This window comes from Triticum aestivum, chromosome 7B, assembly GCF_018294505.1.
Source record: "Triticum aestivum cultivar Chinese Spring chromosome 7B, IWGSC CS RefSeq v2.1, whole genome shotgun sequence".
NCBI lineage: Eukaryota > Viridiplantae > Streptophyta > Magnoliopsida > Poales > Poaceae > Triticum > Triticum aestivum.
Window position 1 is genome coordinate 351,639,030 of NC_057813.1, and position 23,262 is coordinate 351,662,291.

General features: G+C 43.4%; 1 long non-coding RNA gene across 1 annotated transcript; it reads left to right on the plus strand.

Moving 5' to 3' along the window:
- Positions 1-13,371: 13,371 nt before the first annotated feature.
- LOC123161735 (uncharacterized) lies at positions 13,372-18,311 on the plus strand. Its single transcript, XR_006480851.1, has 4 exons — positions 13,372-13,882; positions 15,182-15,507; positions 17,211-17,301; positions 17,777-18,311. It is a non-coding gene; the product is annotated as an uncharacterized lncRNA (long non-coding RNA).
- Positions 18,312-23,262: the final 4,951 nt, after the last annotated feature.

The following is a 23,262-nucleotide window of genomic DNA, read 5'->3' on the forward strand; positions in this document are numbered from 1 at the left end:
CAGTAAAAAGTGGCAGCTAATCTCGTGAGAGCTAAAGTTTCTGTTTTTCACAGCAAGATCATATAAACTTCACCCAAGTCTTCCCAAAGGTTCTACTTGGCACTTTATTGAAACAAAAGCTATAAAACATGATTACTACAGTAGCATAATCATGTGGACACACAAAAACAGTAAGGATAAATATTGTGTTGTCTCCCAACAAGCGCTTTTCTTTAATGCCTTTTAGCTAGGCATGATGATGACAATGATGCTCACATAAAAGATAAGAATTGAAACATAAGGGGAGCATCATGAAGCATATGACTAGCACATTTAAGTCTAACCCACTTCCTATGCATAGGGATTTTGTGAGCAAACAACTTATGGGAACAATAATCAACTAGCATAGGAAGGTAAAACAAGCATAACTTCAAGATTTTAAGCACATAGAGAGGAAACTTGATATTATTGCAATTCCTACAAGCATATATTCCTCCCTCATAATAATTTTCAGTAGCATCATGAATGAATTCAACAATATAACCAGCACCTAAAGCATTCTTTTCATGATCTACAAGCATAGAAAATTTACTACTCTTCACATAAGCAAACTTCTTCTTTATAGCATACGTATCATCACAATAATCATTATAAATAGGAGGCATGCTTTCATCATAGTAAATTTGCTCATCAAAGCTTGGGGGACAAAAAATACCATCTCCATCAAACATAGCTTCCCCAAGCTTGTGCTTTGCATATCATTAGCATCATGGATATTCAAGGAATTCATACTAACAACATTGCAATCATGCTCATCATTCAAAAATTTAGTACCAAACATTCTATAGATTTCTTCTTCAAGCACTTGAGCACAATTATCCTTTCCATCATACTCACGAAAGATATTAAAAAGGTGAAGTGTATGAGACAAACTCAACTCCATTTTTTTGTAATTTTCTTTTATAAACTAAACTAGTGCTAAAACAAGAAATAAAAAGATTCGATTGCAAGATCTAAAGATATACCTTCAAGCACTCACCTCGCCAGAAAAGAGCTTAGTGACGGCGTGTGAGTACCCTTTACCTAGCCTCCCCAGCAACGGCGCCAGAAACTGCTTGATGTCTACTACACAACCTTCTTCTTGTAGACGTTGTTGGGCCTGTAAGTGCACAGGTTTGTAGGACAGTAGCAAATTTCCCTCAAGTGGATGACCTAAGGTTTATCAATCCGTAGGAGGCGTAGGATGAAGATGGTCTCTCTCAAACAACCCTGCAACCAAATAACAAAGAGTCTCTTGTGTCCCCAACACACCCAATACAATGGTAAATTGTATAGGTGCACTAGTTCAGCGAAGAGGTGGTGATACAAGTGCAAAATAGATAGTAGATATAAGTTTTTGTAATCTAAAATAATAAAAACAGCAAGGTAACAAGTGGTAAAAGTGAGCGTAAACGGTATTGCAATGATAGGAAACAAGTCCTAGGGTTCATACTTTCGCTAGTGTAAGTTCTCTCAACAATAATAACATAGATAGAACATATGACAAGCCCTCAACATGCAACAAAGAGTCACTCCAAAGCCACTAATAGCAGAGAACAAACATAGAGATTATGGTCTGGTACGAAACCACCACAAAGCTATTCTTTCGGATCGATCTATAAAAGAGTTCCTACTAGAATAACACCTTAAGATACAAATCAACCAAAACCCTAATGTCACCTAGATACTCCATTGTCACCTCAAGTATCCGTGGGCATGATTATACGATATGCATCACACAGTCTCAGATTCATCCAACCAACATAAAAGTACTTCAAAGAGTGCCCCAAAGCTACTACCGGAGAGTCAAGAACGTGTGCCAACCCCTATGCATAGGTTCCCAAGTGTCACGAAACCCGCAAGTTGATCACCAAAACATACATCAAGTAGCACATGATATCCCATTGTCACCACAGATAATCACGGCAAGACATACATCAAGTGTTCATAAAAGACTCAATCCGATAAGATAACTTCAAAGGGGAAACTCAATTCATCACAAGAGAGTAGAGGGGAGAAACATCATAAGATCCGACTACAATAGCAAAGCTCGGGATACATCAAGATCGTGCCATAGAGGAACACGAGAGAGAGAGAGAGATCAAACACATAGCTACTGGTACATACCCTCAGCCCCGAGGGTGAACTACTCCCTCCTCATCATGGATAGCACCGGGATGATGAAGATGGCCTCCGGTCATGGGATCCCCCTCCGGCAGGGTGCCGGAATAGGGTCCCGATTGGTTTTTGGTGGCTACAGAGGCTTGCGGCGGCGGAACTCCCGATTTATCTTCTGTTCTGGAAGTTTTAGGGTACGTAGGTATATATGGGTGCAAGGGGTACGTCGGTGGACCTCCGGGGTGCTCACGAGGTAGGGGGGTGCGCCCAAGGGGGAGGGGCGCGCCCCCCACCCTCGTGGGCAGCCCGGGAATCCCCTGACGTGCACTCCAAGCCTAGCAGATTGGTTTCCTTCCAAAATTAACTTCTCCAGTTGATTTCGTTCCGTTTTGACTCCGTCTGATATTCCTTTTCCTCGAAACACTGAAATAGGCATAAAACAGCAAATCTGGGCTGGGCCTCCGGTTAATAGGTTAGTCCCAAAAGTAATATAAAAGTGGATAATAAAGCCCAATATTGCCTAAAACAGTAGATAAAGTAGCATGGAGCAATAAAAAATTATAGATACGTTGGAGACGTATTACATACACGCAAAGGCAGGAGCGTCCCTCCCTCACCCATGAGCATGGTGGCTGGCAAGACTAGGAGAAGCTTTCGCTACACGCTCTCCCTCCCGCACGCGGTGGACATGCAGCAGTTCAATCGGTGTCAGATGGCTAGAAGCGTATTGTAGTACTCCTCCAGTGCAGTAGTACTCCATCATTGTTCGACTTCCCAAAGAGGCGAAGAGCCAAGCGCAGCCCGGACGCTTGTGTGGCAGTTTCATGTGTAGAGTAGTCTAGGATAGCGTGTACCGTGCCTGTAAGCTTAAAATCGTTGGGGTCAGCTCCATGCTATGTGGCCGTCTCGAAGTTTAAAAAATATATTAAAATAGTTTTCTGGCCCTACCTGTCACCCTGGTGATTGTGGTTTGCACGCTCATCTGGTCAAGGCAGGAATATATATTTTAATTTGTTTTTTTCAAAAATGGGGGACTCCCCGGCCTCTGCATCAAACGATGCATACGGCCACATATATTTTAATTTATGGTGGGTAAATGTTAGAGGTTGCAGCAAATATATTCTACACTGCGGGTCTTTCAGTCAAGTTTAGAGGCAAGCATGTGGGGCCAGTGCTATGATGTGTCGCGTCAACTCGTACAACGGGGAGAAGCTTGATTTTACTACACGCCTTCTCCCTCGCCCATGCGCGCGGTTGCTCGCAAACGAGGACAGGCTTTTGCTTAGTATTACTTCTACAACAAGCTATCTGTCCCGCTCGCGGTGGACGGACATGCAGCAGTGGATTCGACACTGTAGAAGCAGTAGTAGTAACATCAATGTTCGTCTTCTCGAAGAGGCGAAGAGCCAAGCGCAAACTGAACGTTGCAGTTCCGAACATTGGAGCACGCATATAGCCAGGCTCTTGCATGAGACAAAATTGCTATGTGACCCCACTATTGTACTAGTACGTACAACAACTTGCTAGTATAGCCCTGTAAACCAGAAAGGAGTATTTGCCCTTCTAGTGATTTCAACAAGTGACTAGACTACACCGAGACGGAGTACATATGGAGCAAAATGAGTGAATTTGCACCGTAAATAAATACGTACTAGTTCTATCGTTTTCCTCTCCGAGGTGCACAATATTGAGTATACTGACTAGTCTCTTTTTGACACGCATTTACGTTTTTTTGACACAGTACAGACGCAAGCGCTCATATACACGCGCATACACTCACCCCTATGAACACACACACGCACGACACTATCATCTTGAAATTTACGAAGTCACCATAGGCACCTCGTCGTCGACGGGTCCATAGGTGCTTGAATACCAAGGAGGGAGAGGATAGCGGTTCCCGAGACGTTGAACGGTCAATGATGCATCCTCAATTACATGCAGAGGGAATTAATTGGAGAAGCAGAATAGAGCCAGCACGATGTGAATGCAACAGAGTTTGGACTCTTATATAATAAAGGCGCCCCACCACTCCAATCCATCTACTCCCGAGTCTCTGCGCAACACTGCTCACTCCAATCCAAGACCAAGTGACCAGAAGCCACAAGCACCTATGGAGGCGATGGACGCGAGCGGCAGTCGGCTGTGCCAAATCATCCAAGGCACCAGCATGCGGCCCCGCACCGTGCAGCATTCCCAGATGGTGCTGGCGACCGCAGGCATCATAGCCCTCGCCGACGTCGGCTTCGCCTCTCGCATGAACGACATGATGGTCAAATCCATCCGCAAGTTCACCGTCGTCAAGAAGCGCGCGGACGACCTTGCCGTACTGCTCCAGCCCGCGCGCCCAGGCTCCTCATTGCCTGCCACCCTCATCGGCCTCCATGGTGACGAACTCTTTCAAGCCCTGGTGGCCCTGCAGGTGCCGGAGGTCACGACAAAGAATGTGCACCTCGAGGCCGCGCTCGCCGCGCAGCGCCTCGCCATGCAAGAAACCGTCGACCTACACATCCATGTCTATGAGGAAATCGTCTACATAGGCCACTGCAAGGCAAGCGAGGACAGAAAGACGTTGGCCTTCTTCCAGTGGCTGGAATCTTTGGACGCCATTGTTCAGAAGAACGTCGACCTGGCCATGAAAGCCGCTGCTACTTAGGCGCCGTTCGGTGGGCCAGCGCCCTGAGTCGAGGAGGTGGACGTCGTCGATGGATGCATATCTTCTTCTTGCCTCCTGTAACCAGCACTGCATCGCCTCGTGGCCTTAATGTTTTATTAGTATAGTACTCCCTCCGTTCCCAAATATAAGTCTTTCTAAAGATTCCAGCAAGTGACTACTACATACGGAGCAAAATGAGTGAATCTACACTCTAAACTATGTCTACATACATCTGTATGTTGTATTCCATTTGAAATAGTATCTAAAAAGGCTTATATTTATGAACGGATGGAGTATATGGAATTTTTATTCCAGTGGTAACGTTTTCACTGTGAGGTGGGGCCGCAGTTGAGCAAACCACCCCGCCCACCGGGCGTCGGCCGAGTTTAGAATTAGAAGAGAGAAACGAGGGAGGAGAGCTAGTTGTAGCACGAACGTTGTTGTCAGATGGGACTCGTGTTTATAGAATAGGAGTACTGAGCACTCGTGCCTCTTTTTTTTTAGGGAAAAATTAGTCGTATGTCTAGTACCACTAGTTGGGTGCGTGCGACCTATACCTGTCATCACTTTAGGTCTCCTTTTCGAACCGCGGCTACGCTTCACAGTACATATTTTTTCATGCATTTATCCTCCTATATGTACTCCTAGGATATTTCCACGTGCTCCCATTCGCCGACATGTGGGACATAGAGCATCTGGGTCGTAGTGCATGCACGACTCAGAGCATATGCCAGAGTACTTTACATTTTAGACCTCACAAATTACATGCAAACCCCCCGCAGAAGAATAAATAAATGAATGAATTACTACATGAAACCGGATTATTTTCGTGGAAACCAGAGCACGTTCATTAAATTTTGGACATAACACGTTTATAAAAAATGACCGGACCTAAACTAGTCTAAGGGCCTCTTTGATTTTTCCCGCAAAAAAAGGGCCTCTTTGATTCGCAGGATACTAAAAACACAGGAATGGGGAAAGTATGATGGCGATGAACTGAGACGAGGAGAACTCTAACTCAGTTAGAGGTTAGAGTTAGATTCTAACCCTGAACTAACTCTAAACCATAGAGGTGTATGGATGGCAGGGTTAGATTGACAATAAATGCTCTATCTCAATCATTTGACTAGTTTGGACCCTATTTCCTGCCGGATTTGGAGGGTGCTTGGATACGTTTTAGTTCCATGACTAAAAGTAGTGGGACTAAAACTTGCTAGCCTCACCCATGCTTGGATCCAAATACTAAAAAGACTAAAATCAAGTTAATGACCATTTATTATCCTCCAAACCCTCCAATCCAGAACTCGCTTGTGTTAAAGGAGAGGAGTTAAATGAGGAGAGAGAGGACTAATCCACATTTTAGTAGGGGTACCCCTGACTAAAAAAATTTAGTCTCAAGACTAGTTTTAGCCCCTCTTTAGTCAGGGGTGCTTGGAACTTTAGACTCTTAAAGAGACTATTTTTAGTCAGACTAAAATAAGTCCCTTGGATCCAAGCACCCTCTTGGTGTGGCCGGCTCTTTTGTGGCCTCCTCCCGCTCACAATTGACATAAACGAACCATTTATACAAATCAAGCATGCAAAAACATGATAATTTTTACTTTGTCCATACAAATGAGATATCCCACTTAAACATACAAGTCGTCAATCAAGATTCACAAAATAAAAAAAACTTCATGAAACAAAGAATGAGCTAACTGATCACGGAAGTCATTCACGATAGGGAGGGAGCCAGGAGCCCCTCACGCACCGAGGGAGGAGCTCGCCATTGTCGCTCTGGAGGAAGGCTCTGTAGAGCCCAAGCCCCGGGAACCCCTCTGACGCCGGCCCTTGCGAGTTGAGGTCGACACCGGCATGGGTAGCAGGGTCGCTTGCCCCCGACTGGGAACTTAATCTTTGGGCCTCTAGAAATAATGCAAGCCTATAACTAAAATACCTAGAAAGGTGAACTGAATCTTTGGGCCTCTAGAAATAATGCAAGCCTGAAACTGAAATACCTAGAAAGGTGAACTGAATCTTTGGGCCTCTAGAAATAATGCAAGCCTAAAAGTGAAATACCTAGAAAGGTGAACTGAATCTTTGGGCCTCTAGAAATAATGCAAGCCTGAAACTGAAATACCTAGAAAGGTGAACTGAATCTTTGGGCCTCAAGAAATAATGCAAGCCTGAAATTGAAATACCTAGAAAGGTGAACGGAATCTTTGGGCCTCTAGAAATAATGCAAGCCTAAAATTGAAAAACCTAGAAAGGTGACCTGAATCTTTGGGCCTCTAGAAAGATTTATTACCTCCTCAAGCAGCATCAAACAATTCCATGCATGCACCACAAATCTATACAAAGTTTGATCAGGATCTACTTTTCCAAATCAGAATTAGGGCTAGAGCAAGCAAGATCAATGATATGGCCGTGAGACAGAGAAGGAACGAACAAACTCACCCCTCTTGTGACCTCCCTGGTAGATGTGCCGCTGCCACGCACGACAGAGGGAGAAAAATGACTGGTGAAGGGGGAGCGGGGCGACCTTCGAAGGCCGGAGGGAGAGGGCGGCCAGAGTAGGGCGGCGGAGGCTGGAAGGAGAGGGCGGCCGGAGGAGAGAGAGGGTAAGCGACGCTTGGGAGGGCGGCCCTATGGGGAACAGAGAGGAGTCGTGCGAGAGGGGGGGGCGATCTGGTGTGGGCAGGGGAGATTTTTTTAGTTCTCTTTTAGTGGGCCCGAGGATAACTAACCCAATTAGAACCTCTCCACCGGGCTAGTTTTTTTAGCTGGGTTAGAGCAAACTAGCTCAAACTAACCCCTCTTGTTTCAATAATTTGAGGCTATTTCAACCCAAACTAGCTCTAACTCATGGATCCAAACAAAGAGGAGTGTTACTGTACATGCTACAATGTGGACCGTAGCACATTGTTTTTATGGCCATATCACCACATTGTTTTCTACTGCTGGTTCACTGGCTACCGTGGTTCGCACTACTGGTTCACTGGGCTACCGTGGTTCGCACTCCTCCGACCTGAGTAGTACTCCCTCCGTTCCTAAATATAAGTCTTCGTAGATATTTCACTGTGGACAACATACAGATGTATATAGATGCATTTTATGTGTAGATTTACTCATTTTTCTCCGTATGTGGTCCATAGTGAAATCTCTCCAAAGACTTATATTTAGGAACAGAGGGAGTAGTATAGTACTAGTATATACCGCATCATTCTTTGCTCCTTCTTACTACTCCGACATGTGGGAGAGCCAGCATCCGGGTCGATGTGTCATGCACCAGATTAGAGCGCGGAACGGAAGGGGGGCATCACCCCGGTCGGAGTGCCAGTAATTCATGACTATAGTGAGTGGTCATATCACAAGTCTTTCCAGCAGTAACGCGCCGTCAAATTGCACAGCCCCACTCGCTCACCCTCCTCGCCTCTCTGTCAAACCGCCTACCCGAAAACTGCCGCGCGTACTGCCCGAGAAAAGCCCCGCCCTCAATGTTTAACTACGCGAAAATAGTTTGAGCTTGTTTGTTCTATATAAATATAGTACTTGCTGTATGTTTATTCACCCGTGGGGTTGTTCAATGAATCGAGGGAGGGGAGCACAAGTGAACAATACTGTAGTACTACTAGTACTACCTCCGTCCGGGTTTATTGGTCCCCATTGTATTTCGTGCCAAATTTTGACCATAGATTAAACTAACAAAATGTTCACGCATGTCACCAAACATTATATTTTTGAAAACTATGTTCAAATACGAATCCAATGAGATAATTTTTCTTGACATGCATTAACATTTTGTTAGTTAAATCTTTAGTCAAAATTTGCCACAAACTACAAAGGGGACCTATAAACCAGGACAGAGGTAGTAGTAAGTAGGAGTCGTACAGTAGTCACCTTAAATAGAGAGTTTCGTTTCTTTAATGCCACGTACACAAATTGAAACGCTTGTTGTGGAGAGAAAAAAGATAATCACTCCACTATATATGGACACAGGGGCCTGAGCGCTTGCTTTACTAGGGTTGCTCTCTTCATTCTCTCATCCTCTCCAGATATAAACAAGACAGTGGTCGCGACGTTTTCTCTCTGCTCACCGCTGGTCACAGATCCGTCTGGAGCCCTTCAGCCGGTGTGTGTGTAGAGGACTAAAAGGTGCATCGTTCACGCAGTCATCGCCGCCGAGGGAGGAAGCCCACAACTGTCAGAGGGGCCCGATCCTCTGCCCGTGCCGTTCTCTCCGACACAGCGACGGCTCGGGAGGTCCTCCGAGCCTTCTTCCTCCCCTGCCGTATTGTCCGCAGATCCGACCTATCACCGCCGACATCCCGGTGACCCTCGGGTATAAGTTCTTCGAAAGCGACCTTGCTCTACTGCCCCAGCTCCCCACGTGTCTGCATGTGCATCTTTTTCTACTCCCATCAGCTCTTCCAAAGCCACCTAAATTTTTAGTATTATTAGAGGTAAAGCTACTTCATGCATTCGAATCTAGGGCTTTGTTCAAACAACGAAGAAAGGGGGGAAAGTTGTAGCATGAATCTAGGACTTGATTCAAAGAGAAAATAATATGGTGAAAGTAGTAGAGACCGGATACCCAACCGGTCTCTTGGTTAAAAAGGAAAATAATGGGAAAATGCAGTACAAACTGGATAAGGAACAGGTCTATTATTGGTTGAAAAAAGGATAGAAAGTGGTGGCTGGTGGACAAGTCAACAGAGTATGTCCAGGATTAGATTTGCTGCCATCGCATAGTAAAAGGTCTCAGAATTAGATTTGCTGCCCTCACATAGTAAAAGGTCTCCAGAATTAGATTTGCTGCCCTCACATAGTAAAAGGTCTCCAGGATTAGATTTGCTGCCCTCACAGAGTAAAAGGTCTCCAGGATTAGATTTGCTTCCCTCACAAAGTAAAAGGTCTCCAGGATTAGATTTGCTGCCCTCACATAGTACAAGGTCTCCAGGATTATGTTTGCTGCCCTCACATAGCATGAACAAACTCGGCATCACCACTTTATGCCTCCTTGTAGGTACATTGTGCTGATGCGTCCACTGTCGCATGTCCTTATACCAACCTTTTGCTGTTGTTAATGTAAGGGCGCATGCAAAACGAAGCGATTACATTGTTACCTAAGGGACATGTCTAACCAGTGTTATTGTTAATCTAATGCCTCCAGTGATAAGATGCAATTAAACTGTGTTACAAATGGCACTCCTGCTGTTTTTGCCAGTATGATAAGTAAGTTGCTCCTTTACGCTACTGAGTGTCCTGGTGTCCCCACGGTCCCATGCCCTTAAACCAACTCTTTTGCTGCTGTTGATTTACTGTGTCTGGTAAACAAGCAATTCCACCATTAAAGTAATCCCATATTTGAGGAATCTCATTGTTGATCGTAATGCTTCTGGTAACATGAAGCATTGCTGACGTTTTAAAATTTCTACTGTCCTTGCGTGATTGCCATGAACATAATTAAGATGCTTCTTTTCATTTTATATATGTTTCGTATATTCTTATTGACCAGCAACTGTTTACTTTCTATCTTTTTATGCAGATAGGGATATCCATTTCACCTTGTTGCTATTGTGACCTTTTGGTGAACTGCACAAAACACTTTTTTTTGAATGAGTGTCTTGTGTAGTTCAACTAAAATTTCACGTGGGCAACATCTCTCAATTTTGGTGGAACTGCACAAAATGGTGATTGGAGTTTCCAAAATCTCCGTCAAGTTCTGCTGGTAATCTCGTGCAACATTTTATTAGCCTTTGCAAGATGGAGCCATCACTGTCACCAAAATGGCACTTTATTTTAGTGGAACTGCACAAAAGGATAAGAAAATTATAGTTGCACCTTACATGAGCCGGACAGCCAACCTTAATGTTCCTCAATTTTAGTGCAACTACTAAAGAAGAACCTGCCAGCTCACAAGAGCAAGTACTTCTTGCTAGCTGAATGATGCAATCTTTGCTTCACTTCAGGTGAACTGCAGAAAAAGGCGCATGAATTGAATCATGGAACTCTAGGAAGACCTCATCCATGTAGAGCTGGAGGTTGAGTTCAACGAGGCCGCTATTAAAGTGAAATCATGCTCTCCTGTCTCCTTGTTTGTGCTGTGCAAACAGGAATACTCAACTACAGATGTTGTGACGGTCAAGAGCATTCGCCAAGTTCTTCGATTGTATGACATGGCTAGCCAAGATGGATTTAATCCCGATATTCACTTTATCAAAAGGCTCTAATGGGTTGGTTCTGAATCTTGCAAGCTGGGAATCAGTGAGATGTGTAGGCATCTTTGTTGTACTTATTATTTGAATCTTATTTGTTGGTTCTGAATCTTGCAAGCTGGGAATCAATGAGATGTGTAGGCATCTTTGTTGTACTTATTATTTGGATTTTATTTGTTGGTTCTGAATCTTGCAAGCTGGGAATCAATGAGATGTGTAGGCATCTTTGTTGTACTTATTATTTGGATCTTATTTGTTGGTTCTGAATCTTGCAAGCTGAGAAACACGGCATGATGATGCAGAGGACAACAACCATACCAAACAATTCAAACTTGGTAGTATTATCTTTGTGAAAGTGCGACAAATGTGCTGATCGTGTGCGTCCTGAGAATAATAATTCTAATTGTTGTGCATGTTGATCCTGTGGCACTGATAGAACGAGCGAATGCATTGCTTGTTTTAAGTATAAATTTCTATTAAAGCTAATTAAATTTAAGTAAAGTGACCACTAACTCCTGTTATTACAGTACCAATACAGACCCGCTCGTGAACCGACGTGTGGCCGAAGTAGGTTTCTTAATGGAGGCGTTTGAATGCGCCGAGGGTGCATCTTCTGCCGGGCGTGCAGTGGACGAGGGAGGGGTAGTAATTGTTGTCGCATGTACACACTCGGCTTACTATTGAATCCAGTTCCCCAAGATCTGAAAAACGAACTGCTGCCGCCGCCTACACACTCGTTCACAAGAAGAGACTCCAATGGCGATCCGAGGGGTGAGCCTGCTGGTATGGACTTCAGCAAGGAGTTCCCCTTTGAGTTCGCTGTTCAGTCCTATGGCTGCACCAAGTTGAATGTGATGTACACCAACGATACGGACTCGGTGAAGCTCTGCCTCGCCTCAGTCCTATGGCTGCACCAGGTTCTGGAGCATTCGTCCGTTTCATCGGCAGCACCGACTGCACCTTCGCTACAGTGGAGAGAAGGAAGAACGTGACGATTCGGCCATCTAGTGCAACAAGCTTGTCGACATCCAGAAGCAATACAAGATCATCAGCAACGGGCAGGAGAAGGACTCTGTGGTTGACCTCGCTGAGACCATCATCGACCCCTGATATGCCAACATGAAAGAAGACGACCTGAACACGTGGGAGGTACCTCTGAATCTAGCCTACATAACCTACGCGGCCAAGGACGCATATGCATGCTACAACATGTATAGGCAGATCTTGGACATGAGGGCGTGTCTGCTTTCCGTAACCGATGAGTACACGGACAGCCGCAGCGTCATGATCAAGCGTGTCAGGAAGGTCTAGATGTTGTACTTTATCTGTTTATAAGCACCTTTATCATCTGAGTGTTTCATGCATTAGCCTATGTGTCGTAATTATCTGTTTTGTCCAAAATATCTCTTTTAAGAACCCATTAACCTGATTGCTTTTTTTAGTGGCTATTTGCTTATGTATGTAAACTAGTTCACTTGTCCGCAAAAAAAACTAGTTCACTCGGCTGCCGTGCTTTGAATCTCCTTCCTCCCAACATATTCCCCTCCTCAGGTGGACCCAGCAGGTCTCTGAATTTTCTCCTACTTTCTTTTTCGATGTAAACTGAGTTTTCTCCCAGTACTTTCCCCTAGAACCAACTCAACTGTCCCACGTCTAGCCTAAAAAATAATAATACCCCCACGTACTATTAACTCATCAAATTAAAATGATATTTTATTTCGTAAGTTGAAAGTGCTTACAAAATAATAATAACTGGGGGGTGCACCCGCGCAATTGCGCGGCTAGCATTTGGTATGTTTATATTTGCAATGAGTCATTTGCCTTTTGATATTTTGGTTTAGGTATTTGATTTTTTAACCCAGAAGTTTATAATTATTGTATAATAAACCCATGTATATGCATATTCTTTTAACTTCATATTATTTTTGTATTTCACTTATTCCCATAGATTGGTATTAGTATTTTTTTATTCATTCAAGGTTCTATGAGGTTTGTTGTACATTGTACAATGTTTTACATATAAGAATCATTCATAACAATTTATTTTCTTTCACAGGATTGAAGGTATTTCATTTGTGTTTTGGCGGCAAAAAACTCTAACATATTTTTCACCATATGATTTTTTTGTATCCATTTGATCAAACTCTTTTGAAGAAATGTGCCTTTGGATGGCTACGTTTGTATATATTTTTATTTAGAAAATGAATGTACACTATTGTGTGAGTTACCATTGGTCGTACATTTCACTTTTTTGTGTCTTCACCTTCTCTGTAGCTACTATTTTTTATCTTCCTTTGGTTATACTCCTATAAATGTTTTTACATCATTCAGTTTGCTACCATAGTAAAAAGCAGGAATAAAAAAACTATCGTTTGACTGGAATCACGGAGACAACCAAACTCCCCTTTCTCTTCCGTTCTCTCTACCGGCTGTGATTTGGATAAGCGCGGCCATGGGTTGGGCAAGGGAGAGCACTGAATAACGCGGCAAGCTGCTCAAGCTCGTCATGTACGGCGGATAGCGGGTAGCGGCCGTGGCGACGGCGCTGGAGGTTGGTGGCGCGAAGCAGGCGGTGACGCAGCTGACAGAGGGCGCACTGGTTAACAGATTTCCTGGACGAACTCGTGCGTCCTCATCTTCCAAGCTGGTTGTACCAAATCGAGTAGGATGCTTGTAAGTGCATAGTCTGGAGGCCAGCTCTGACTGAGGTGTGGGCCGCGCGTTCGAGCTACTGATGTTGCGCCGGCACCAGCGAGGCCGCATCTCGCGTCACTAATCTGGAAAGGCGGATGCTGGTCACCGGGCAGGTGACGGGTGCCGGGACAGAGAACTTTGGCGCTGCATTGAAAGGCTTGTTGTTTCTTTTTCGTCCTAGCCTGAGGAAGAGCAACAGGTATGAATCTCTTTGTATTTGTAAGTTCCCACATCATTTGTACTTCATCAAGTATAAATTAAAAGATTTGGTGTCTTCGACCCCTTACTTATTGGCTTGCTTTTGAACTGAATGAAGTAATATTTGACTGAAGACTGGCTTGTGTGGTTGATGTGATATATTTCTGTGTGATACACTGTGTTAATTACTGTTCCTCGATGTTCTATATTTCTATGCGATACAGTGTCTTAATTACTGTTCCTTGATGTGCTTGAGATGCAAAGTTTTCCTGAACTATGACTAAAAGTGTTGATGCAGTGTTGGACGGGGTGACTATCCGAATGCTTAGTCGTTTGCAGACAATTTAATACTCCCTTGGTAACTTAATATAATACATTTTTTTGACACTGACATTGTCCAAAAACGTCTTATAGTAAGTTACACAGGGAGTAGCACAATAGAATCCAATTTGCATATCTCATTGATACCGAGTAGAAATCGTATTCTTGTCGATCAAGGTATTAGAAAAAGGAAATTGAACCCAACTCTGTGTAAACCATGTATCAATCCTAATGGGCTGGTATAGGCCCTAGGGTCGTGATGCAGGCCCATTTTTATCACCTAGAAAACTGCCGGTTCATATCATTAGTGAAATATCCTGTACATGTCACCTACATATAACACGTATGGGTTGTTGGCTAGGAGACATGTATTAATCCCTTCATATTCTCTCATCGTTTTCTCCATTCTCCTCTTGGCAGTATATATGCGTGTTATAAGCTGATTTATTTAGTTGCTTTGTGAATGTATTTCAAAGGTAACGTGCTAGTTTTAAACTTTGATTTCTGAAGCGTCTGTTGTTACAATGAACCACTAAGTATGTAGTGTAACTATAATTTAATTAGTACATTTCCTCGTACATAATTGTTTTTGTATGGATTATTTAGGGAATGTGGATCTTAGAGTTATTATTTCAATTTCCATTGATCTCCCTTCCGATTTTGTAGGGGTTAGAGCTTACATTATTTTCTTCAGTGGACATTCTACCCAACTTAAAATATTGTTTCTTGAACACTTCGGCAGCATGTAGGATCAATCAGTGAAGAAAATTACAAATGTAGTAGTTAATATTAGAGGATTATATGTGCCTTTAGCTTCTCAACTTTCTGGTTCAGTTACAAGATCCGAAGCCTGTCATCAGGCACAGTTTATAGCATAATTTTGTTTGACGAAGCTGAGATTATTAATTTTTGAGATTGAATCTCAACATAAGTCTTGTCCCACATATTAATTTGGTGCATAATCTTTGGGTTTCTTCAGATTTCTCATCCAATGAGCAGTGAGGGGTCTCACAGAGTATGGAGTGCTGATTCCTGAATTTCCTGGACAAAATCATCCTACTGGGTTTAAGCTTGTTGGTGCCGGGTCATCAATGCCAGGGCGGGGTATGGCAGAAAATAATGGCTGGCTGATGGAGAATGGTTGAATCTGAGGCAAATGATAAAGGGGGCATTGTGTCTATGGTCCTTAAGAGGTATGGGGTAACAGAGGCAGAGTCATATGATGAGATCGCGCGATAAATAAATAGCAGCAAAATGTGAGCAGCGTGTGCAGGCGGCCTATGAGTTGTTGCCCTCCTACCAAATGTAAGTGTTGATGATAAGAATCATTCCTAATGCATATTATTCCTTATAATTCCACCATAGCATTGTAAAGTGTTCTCTTATTTGTAGTTACCATGTCCTAGCAAAAAGGCACTAATTTTTCAATTTTAATTATGTGTTAGTCGACATACAATGGTTTTGTATATGTGTTGTAGGTCATTCATATGATATTGAAGATCTATTCAAGATTACTGGAAAGGATGTGTGGGATATAGAGGTTTTAGTACCCATAACAAAAAACCAACAAAAGTGAATGTCTTTTAGAAAATTACAATGTGGACTGCTTTTGATAGTGCTAATATTCACACCCTTATAATCTACTCCCTCTGTTCCTAAATATTTGTCTTTTAGAGATTTCAAATGGACTACCACATACGGATGTACATAGACATATTTTAGAGTGTAGATTCAGTCATTTTGCTCCGTATGTAGTCACTTGTTGAAATCTCTAGAAAGACAAATATTTAGGAACGGAGGGAGTAATATGTATCCTTCTTACAATGGACAATCTCAAGTACTGTTATTATATCTTTGTAAATTTTGATAGTGCTAATATTCACACCCTTATAATCTAATAAGTATCCTTCTTACGATGGACAATCTCAAGTACTGTTATTATATCTTTGTAAATTTTGATAGTGCTAATGTTCACACCCTTATAATCTAATAAGTATCCTTCTTACGATGGACAATCTCAAGTACTGTTATTATATCTTTGTAAATATCCTTCTTATCATGGACGTTGTCAAGTAGTGTTGCTATGTCTTTGTAAATGCATATAGTCTGCCTTATTATCTAAATGATAAGCTACTAATCTACTAATTTTCTAGTTAACTTCCTTGTCCTCCTTGTTGTTGTTTCGCCTACTAATCTATTGGAACTTACCAGGAACCTCTTCACTGTGTTAAAATATATTTTTTTTAAACTAAAAACATTTCTAAAAATCTAGAAGTTTACATAATGATAAAATCAATCACCTGTCTATCCTTTATATCTGGAATGTTTTGCTTGCTTCTTTAATGTTTTTACACGGTGTCCACCTCACCATCCGTCAATTCTTGTGCAATATATGTAAGACAAATTAGATAGGGATTCTATAATTAAATGCACCTTTACCTCCTCAGCTTTACCGTTCAAGTAGAACATCTCAAGCCTACCATCATGCATAAATGTTCTTTTAGCTGCCAAAGGTGAGATTACTATCATTGAGCTTGAATTCGAAGATAAGTCTCCTTCCACATAGTTGTATCATCCGGTGTTTCTTCAGATTTCCCATCGATCGAGTTCAGCAAGCTAGATGTACTATGCAATCTTGGAGCCTCCTCGTAATATAAATTGCAGTTTGTAGTAGCTATGTGGTCACTATTCTGGAGTAGAGTCGATACCTACTATACCATTCATGTTAGTCAACAGTAAGTATAATATAATAGTTGTCCATATGAGTGATATGGTTACCTAGGTGTTACCCTTTCTTTATATATACCACAACTCTTATAATAATAAGTGTTCCTTGGTAGCAAGTTTGTGACAATCATCAGATGACATTTACCACCATTGAATATCTTCTTGTAACTGATCTATTGTAGCTATTGTTGTGAACACAAAAATCTAAAATATACCTAAAACTCAAGAAATTAAGAGACATAAATAAGTTAACTAAGATCTCATTATAACTAAAATTGCAGGTCTTAGAGACTCATTATCCAGGAAGAGTGATGATAGCATATATTGGAACTAATGCAGCACCCGATTTGTCCGGTTTCATGTCTCACTCCAGTAAGTTCTTCTAATGTTCTCCTATGAAACATTTGTTCTTCTAGTGTCCCTAGAGTACTTTATCTATCCCAATCATTTTTGTTAAGTTCTTTCTGCCGAGTGCCTATGCATATTTGGAGTAATAAGAATAATTGATCTTTGCTTCAGCTTGATTTTGATGCGAGTAAACTTAAATTTTGATTAGAATCATTATAAATATACAGCAGTGCAAATTGTTTTGTTAACATTGATGGATGTCATGGATCGGTTCCTTCTTGAACCTCAAATTGTTGTTGCCTTCAAAAATATCTTAAGAAGTATTTACATTTTATCGACAGTGTATGTATGAAAGTTTATTAGAAATTTAGATTTTTTTGCGGGAGATTGGAAATCAAGACTTGCTCATCAGATGGAAACATCTAAACACACATGGAGTCAGCAAAGTTATTACCTAATTAAATTTGATGACTTGTTGTCTGCCTTCTTTTGATGCTAGCTGGGTGCCAAAATGTCGTAGGAGCGTACTGGATGCATCGTGTCTTTGATCCTATGGCATGATGGAAAGCATATTGGATAGGCTGCAGTCTTGCTTTCGATCTACCCGGCGTGCGAGCGGCGCTTGTGTGTTCAAAGCCATCATGTTTCTTCGCATGCATTGGGAGTTTCTCTCTCCTTCATGTGTACGACGTCCTTGTGTAATTGTGTGTGTAGATGCCTATGGTTGCAAGAAATCAATCAGGCCATATGAAAATCAAGTAGAAAATAATTGATCAAATTGTACTTCGCATGTGTGAAACCCATGTGTCAATCAGGCGAAGGCTTCAAAGCAGTCTTTTGGAATCTCCCTTCTCCCCGCAAGTTCACATCCTCAACCAATGATTAGATTACTTTGGTTCTCTTTTTTCTGAAAAGAAGGATTAGTACGGTTCCATATCTGATTCCGATTGTAACTAAAAGAATTGTTTATTGGTAAATAAAGAACGGGTTGTTTATTCCTATACATGCATGTTTGCCTCCATGGTCATGAATGACTTTTTATTCTCGACTCATCACATCTGAGTCATAACATGTCTTTCCTTTACACTCTTTCCTATGCAATTTTACATCCGGATCAATGTATGCCTTTTCGTCCACGTACGTTATGCTTTTGCGTAACGTTATGCTTTTACGTATACTAGCAAAAAAAGACCATGCGTTGCAACGGGAGATTTTTTTCATAATCTTCAATGGCCATGGCCACGCTTTGTTGCATCATCGAGATACACTATCACTCTCAATTTCGTGGAACCATGAACAATTTTTAAAATCAAGATCATTTTTTAAAACTCGTGCACATATTTGAAATCATGAACATTTTTAAAATTGTGAACACTTTTTCAAAGTTTTTAACATTTTCCAAAATCAAGAATATTTTTTGAATTCATGAACATTTTATACTTGCAAACATTTTTTAAAATTGTGAACATTTTTTATTTTATGTGCAAATGGACGAACCAAATGATGGATGAAAATCTGGTAATAAGCAACATATACAAAAAAGGAGTAAGAAACATCCATGTCTTTAATAGAAAAATGAAAGTACTAATTAAGGGTGCAACATAAAAATAATTTTAAAAATAATTAACATGGAAGATAACATTATATTTAGAATGTACAAAATTTTCTGGGCGATTTTCATATTTAGCATGCTAAATTTAAAGTTGGAGTTTGAAAGATATGAATATTTTAAAAAATACTTGAATCTGCAAAAAAAAGTTAAAAGAGAATGTTTTGGCCGTATTGTACTGTGTAGACACACTGTTAAGCGACACTTGGCGAGGTAGCTCTATACTACGGCAATTGAAATTCGCGAAAAAAAAGGGTGCAAAAATGGGGATGACCAAGTTTCGAACCAAGGTCTCCTGGATTATGGAGAAGCACCTAGGCCAGTAGGCTGGTTTGTTCGGTTTTGTTTTATAAGGGAATTTCCTTACATGAACCGAGCTCTATCGGTGGCGGGTTAAGAAAGAAAAAAACGAATCGTTTTTCTACTTACGGGTGGCATAGGTGGGTAATTTTTACTAACTTAGAGGATAATTTTAATGACGGACGACCAGAAGCGGTAGCCTTTTATTAGTAGGTAAAGATAAAGATATGCATCTAACGTGACAACGTAGAAGTTCAATATTGCTGGTACTTATATTTTTACATGTTACGTAAGAAACTAAAAATCTCAGCCGTTGTTATTCTAATCAAACGGTGTAAATAAGATTAGCTTATGTGGATAAACGTGATGGCTTGTTTGACTCTTGTTTTAATTATATAATAATAGATAATTGTTTATATATAACTTGGCAAGTTAACTCCTAGTGATTGCGTACATAAGCTTGCAAAGATTTTACTGATGTGCAATCATGTGTTTATGTTTTTATAACATTTCTCCGTCTATCCCAACATGATATTTTCACCCATCCCAGCAAGTCCGCGGATTTCGAGAAAAATGCAAATGGGATTTAAACGGGTTGCATAGATGCTACATCATTGTTTCACCCAGCCCACCAAATGAACTAATAAAACAAATGGACTAGCTGACATGTGGGCCAGTAGGTCGAAGCCTAAGAAGGCGTTGGATTTACATCCAACGGCCGCATTCTTCTTCAATCTCTTGTATTCTTCCCCCAGCGCTGCCGGAACCGCTTGCTCCAGCCTTCGGCGTCCAGCGGTGTTGCTTTGCGCTCCTCAACGAAACGCTACCCCGCCGACGGCCAGGCCATCCCTCCACTCCGCACCTCCTATTATTCTCTGCCGAGTATAGGCCCACCCCGCACCCGAACCAGTCAAGTTTCCCACTCCTCTCCGTCTGTGACTCCACTGTCGCGTCTTCCCCATCTCCGGGTCGTTCCAGTATGGGGCCTTGCCGTCGTCCATCGCCTCGGTGCGCTCGGCGCGGTGTGGTCAACATACGAGAGTCATCGGAAGAGGACTGTACGTGGAGAGCCTGACGGCTGGGACCCACGAGGTCCATGGTCGCACGCAAGGAAAGTTCCTCCTTATTACGCACTGTACGTGCACTGTACGTGGGAAGGGCTTATGTATTTCGCGAAAAAAATGTTCCCCCCGCTGACAGGTCGGACCCACCAGCTATATCTTCGCACGCAAGGAAATACCTCCTTATTACGCACCAAAAAATGAATACCCCCTGCTAGCTGGGACCCACCATAGTGGGTGGCTGACTTGTGGGCCTACTAAGTTGACGAGGACGGAGGGCTTTGTCAACTTAGTCAATATGAACGATTCTAGCTCCAGTGACCGTACGATGTCCATCCAACGGCCATAGTGCTTCTTCAACATCTGGTCTTCTTGCTCCAGCCGCCCAAAGCAGCACCGGTCGTGCCGCGAGCTCCTGCCTCTCGTGGTCATGTGTGATGCCGCGAAGGCCTCACCGCCCCCTACTACTCCCACCGCTGGTCCAGGGTATCCCTCTACTCACCCACACCCCCTGTTATTCTGCGGCGACGGCAGCCTCACGCCGCAGCCAAACCAGAGAACCCTCGTACTCCTCTCCACGTGGGCATCCACTGCCGCGTCTTCCCCGGCTCTGCGTCGTCCCCTTCCTAGGCCTCGTCGTCGTCCACCGCCGTGGTGCTTTCCGCGTGGCGTGGTCAACGTGGTCAAGTAACGACTTCCATCGAAAGAGTACTGTACGTGGAGAGGCTGACAGCTGGGTCCACGGCCACAGCCCAGTTTTTTGTGATTTGCCAAGTAAGTCGCTTTGTCAGGCCTGTTGGGCTGCAAATCTTTCAAGACAAGGAGAGCTTCATTCAGTTGGCTGAGAAAATGGCCCATCGGTAATGAGAAATGGGTTGTACATTTTTAAAACACATCAAACCGGCAATTAGTTTTAAATATCATTTTTTCATTTCGAGATTTTAAATTACATTAATTTTTATGCATGGAGAATTTATTGGATTTTATATTGATATACATTTATTTTTAAAATCAGTTCGAATGTGAGTCGAAATTTCGGGATTAAAAACAGTTCGGACCGCACCGAAATATGCAAAATTTCATATAATTTTTTAACAGTGGCCACAATATGGGCTGTAATGCTAACAAAAAGAATATGGGCTAAAAAACCCTTTAGAATTAGCAAATGGGCTATAAATTATTAGAAATAATGGCAGATGGGCTGTATGCTGTTTTTCACAGATTTGAGGCTTTCGTAAAAAAAAGGTTGATGCACAAGCAGTGACTGTTGGATGTCCATCCAACGGCCGTCGTGCTTTTTCAATCTCTGTTCTTCCTGCTCCAGCTCAAACATGCACCGGTTGGACTACCTGCTCCCTCCTCCCCGCGGCCGGTTGTGCTGCCGCGCAGGCCTCACCGCCCCATTGTACTCGCATCGTTGGCCTAGCCATCCCTCTACTCACCCACACCTGCTGTTATTCTCCGGCGACGGCAGACGAACCAGTAAACCCTCGTACAGTCATACTCCCCTCCGTGTGGGCAACAACTGCCAAGTCTTCCCTGCCTCCGTGTCGTTTCCTTCCTAGGACTCGCCGTCGTCCACCGTCCTGCTTCTCTCGGCGCGGCCTGGTCAACATGGTCAACGACCGACATGCATCTAAAGTGGACTGTACGTGGAGAGGCTGACGGCTGGGTCCACGGCCGCACGCAAGGAAATGCCTCCTTATTACGCGCAAAATAATGATTCCTCCACCTGACATCTGGGACCCACCGAAAGGGCCTCTGTATTTCACGAAAAAAACATTACCGCCACTGACAGCTTGGACCCACCAGCTATATCTTCGCACGCAAGAAAGTGCCTCCTTATTACGCAAAAAATTGAATACCCCCCTGCTAGCTGGGACCCAGTATAGTGGTAGGCTGACTTGTGGGCCTACTAAGTTGACGAGGATGGAGGGCTTTGTCAACTTAGTCAATACTCCAGTGACCGTACGATGTCCATCCAACGGCCGTAGTGCTTCTTCAACCTCTGGTCTTCGTTTTCCAGCCGCCCAAAGCAGTGCCGGTCGTGCCGCATGCTCCTGCCTCCCGTGGCCGGCTATGATACCGCGGAGGCCTCACCGCCGCCTACTACTCCCACCGCTAGCCAGGCCATCCCTCTACCCACCCACACCCCCTGTTATTCTGCGGCGACGGCAGCCTCACACCGCAGCCGAACCAGTGAACCCTCGTACTCCTCTTCTCATGGGCATCCACTGCTGCATCTTCCCCGGCTCCGCGTCGTCCCCTTCCTAGGCCTCACCGTCGTTCACCGCCGTGGTGCTCTCGGCGTGGCGTGGTCAATGTGGTCAACGACCGACTTCCATCGGAAGAGTACTGTGCGTGGAGAGGCTGACAACTGGGTCCATGGCGGCCGCAAGGAAGTGCCTCCTTATTACGTGCAAAATAATTATTCCTCCACCTGACAGCTGGGACCCACCGGACGGGCCATCGTATTTCGCAAAAAAAACGTTTCCCCCCTGACTGCTGGGACCCACCAGCTACACCTTCGCATGCAAGGAAGTGCGTCCGGGCAAAAAAACGATTTGCCCCCCTGACTGCTGGGACCCACCAGCTACATCTTCAAACACAAGGAAGTGCCTGATAGTCGGGACCCACGTCGAAGCGTGCGTAGCGTTGTCATTCTGGTCGCGAACGTGTACGTACATATATACTGGTGGATGTAGAGGAGCGCACGTGTCGTAGTAGAGGCACGCACGTAGCATGTACACGTACGTGCAGCGGCCAGGGTGCAAGAAAGAAAATACGGCCATGTACGTACATATGGGTGGGGTCTCGAACGCCTACTCGCGCATACGTACGGCCAGGGCTCGTGTACATGGCTGGGTCGGAATGGAGAAACAGCGTCGTCGTCGTGTTCATGGGGAGGCAACGGAATGTGTCGTGCTCATGGGGAGGTAGTGGAATGCGTCGTGTTCATGGGGAGGCAACAGAACGCGTGGGAGCCAACCGGCTGGGTCGGAACAGAATGTGTGG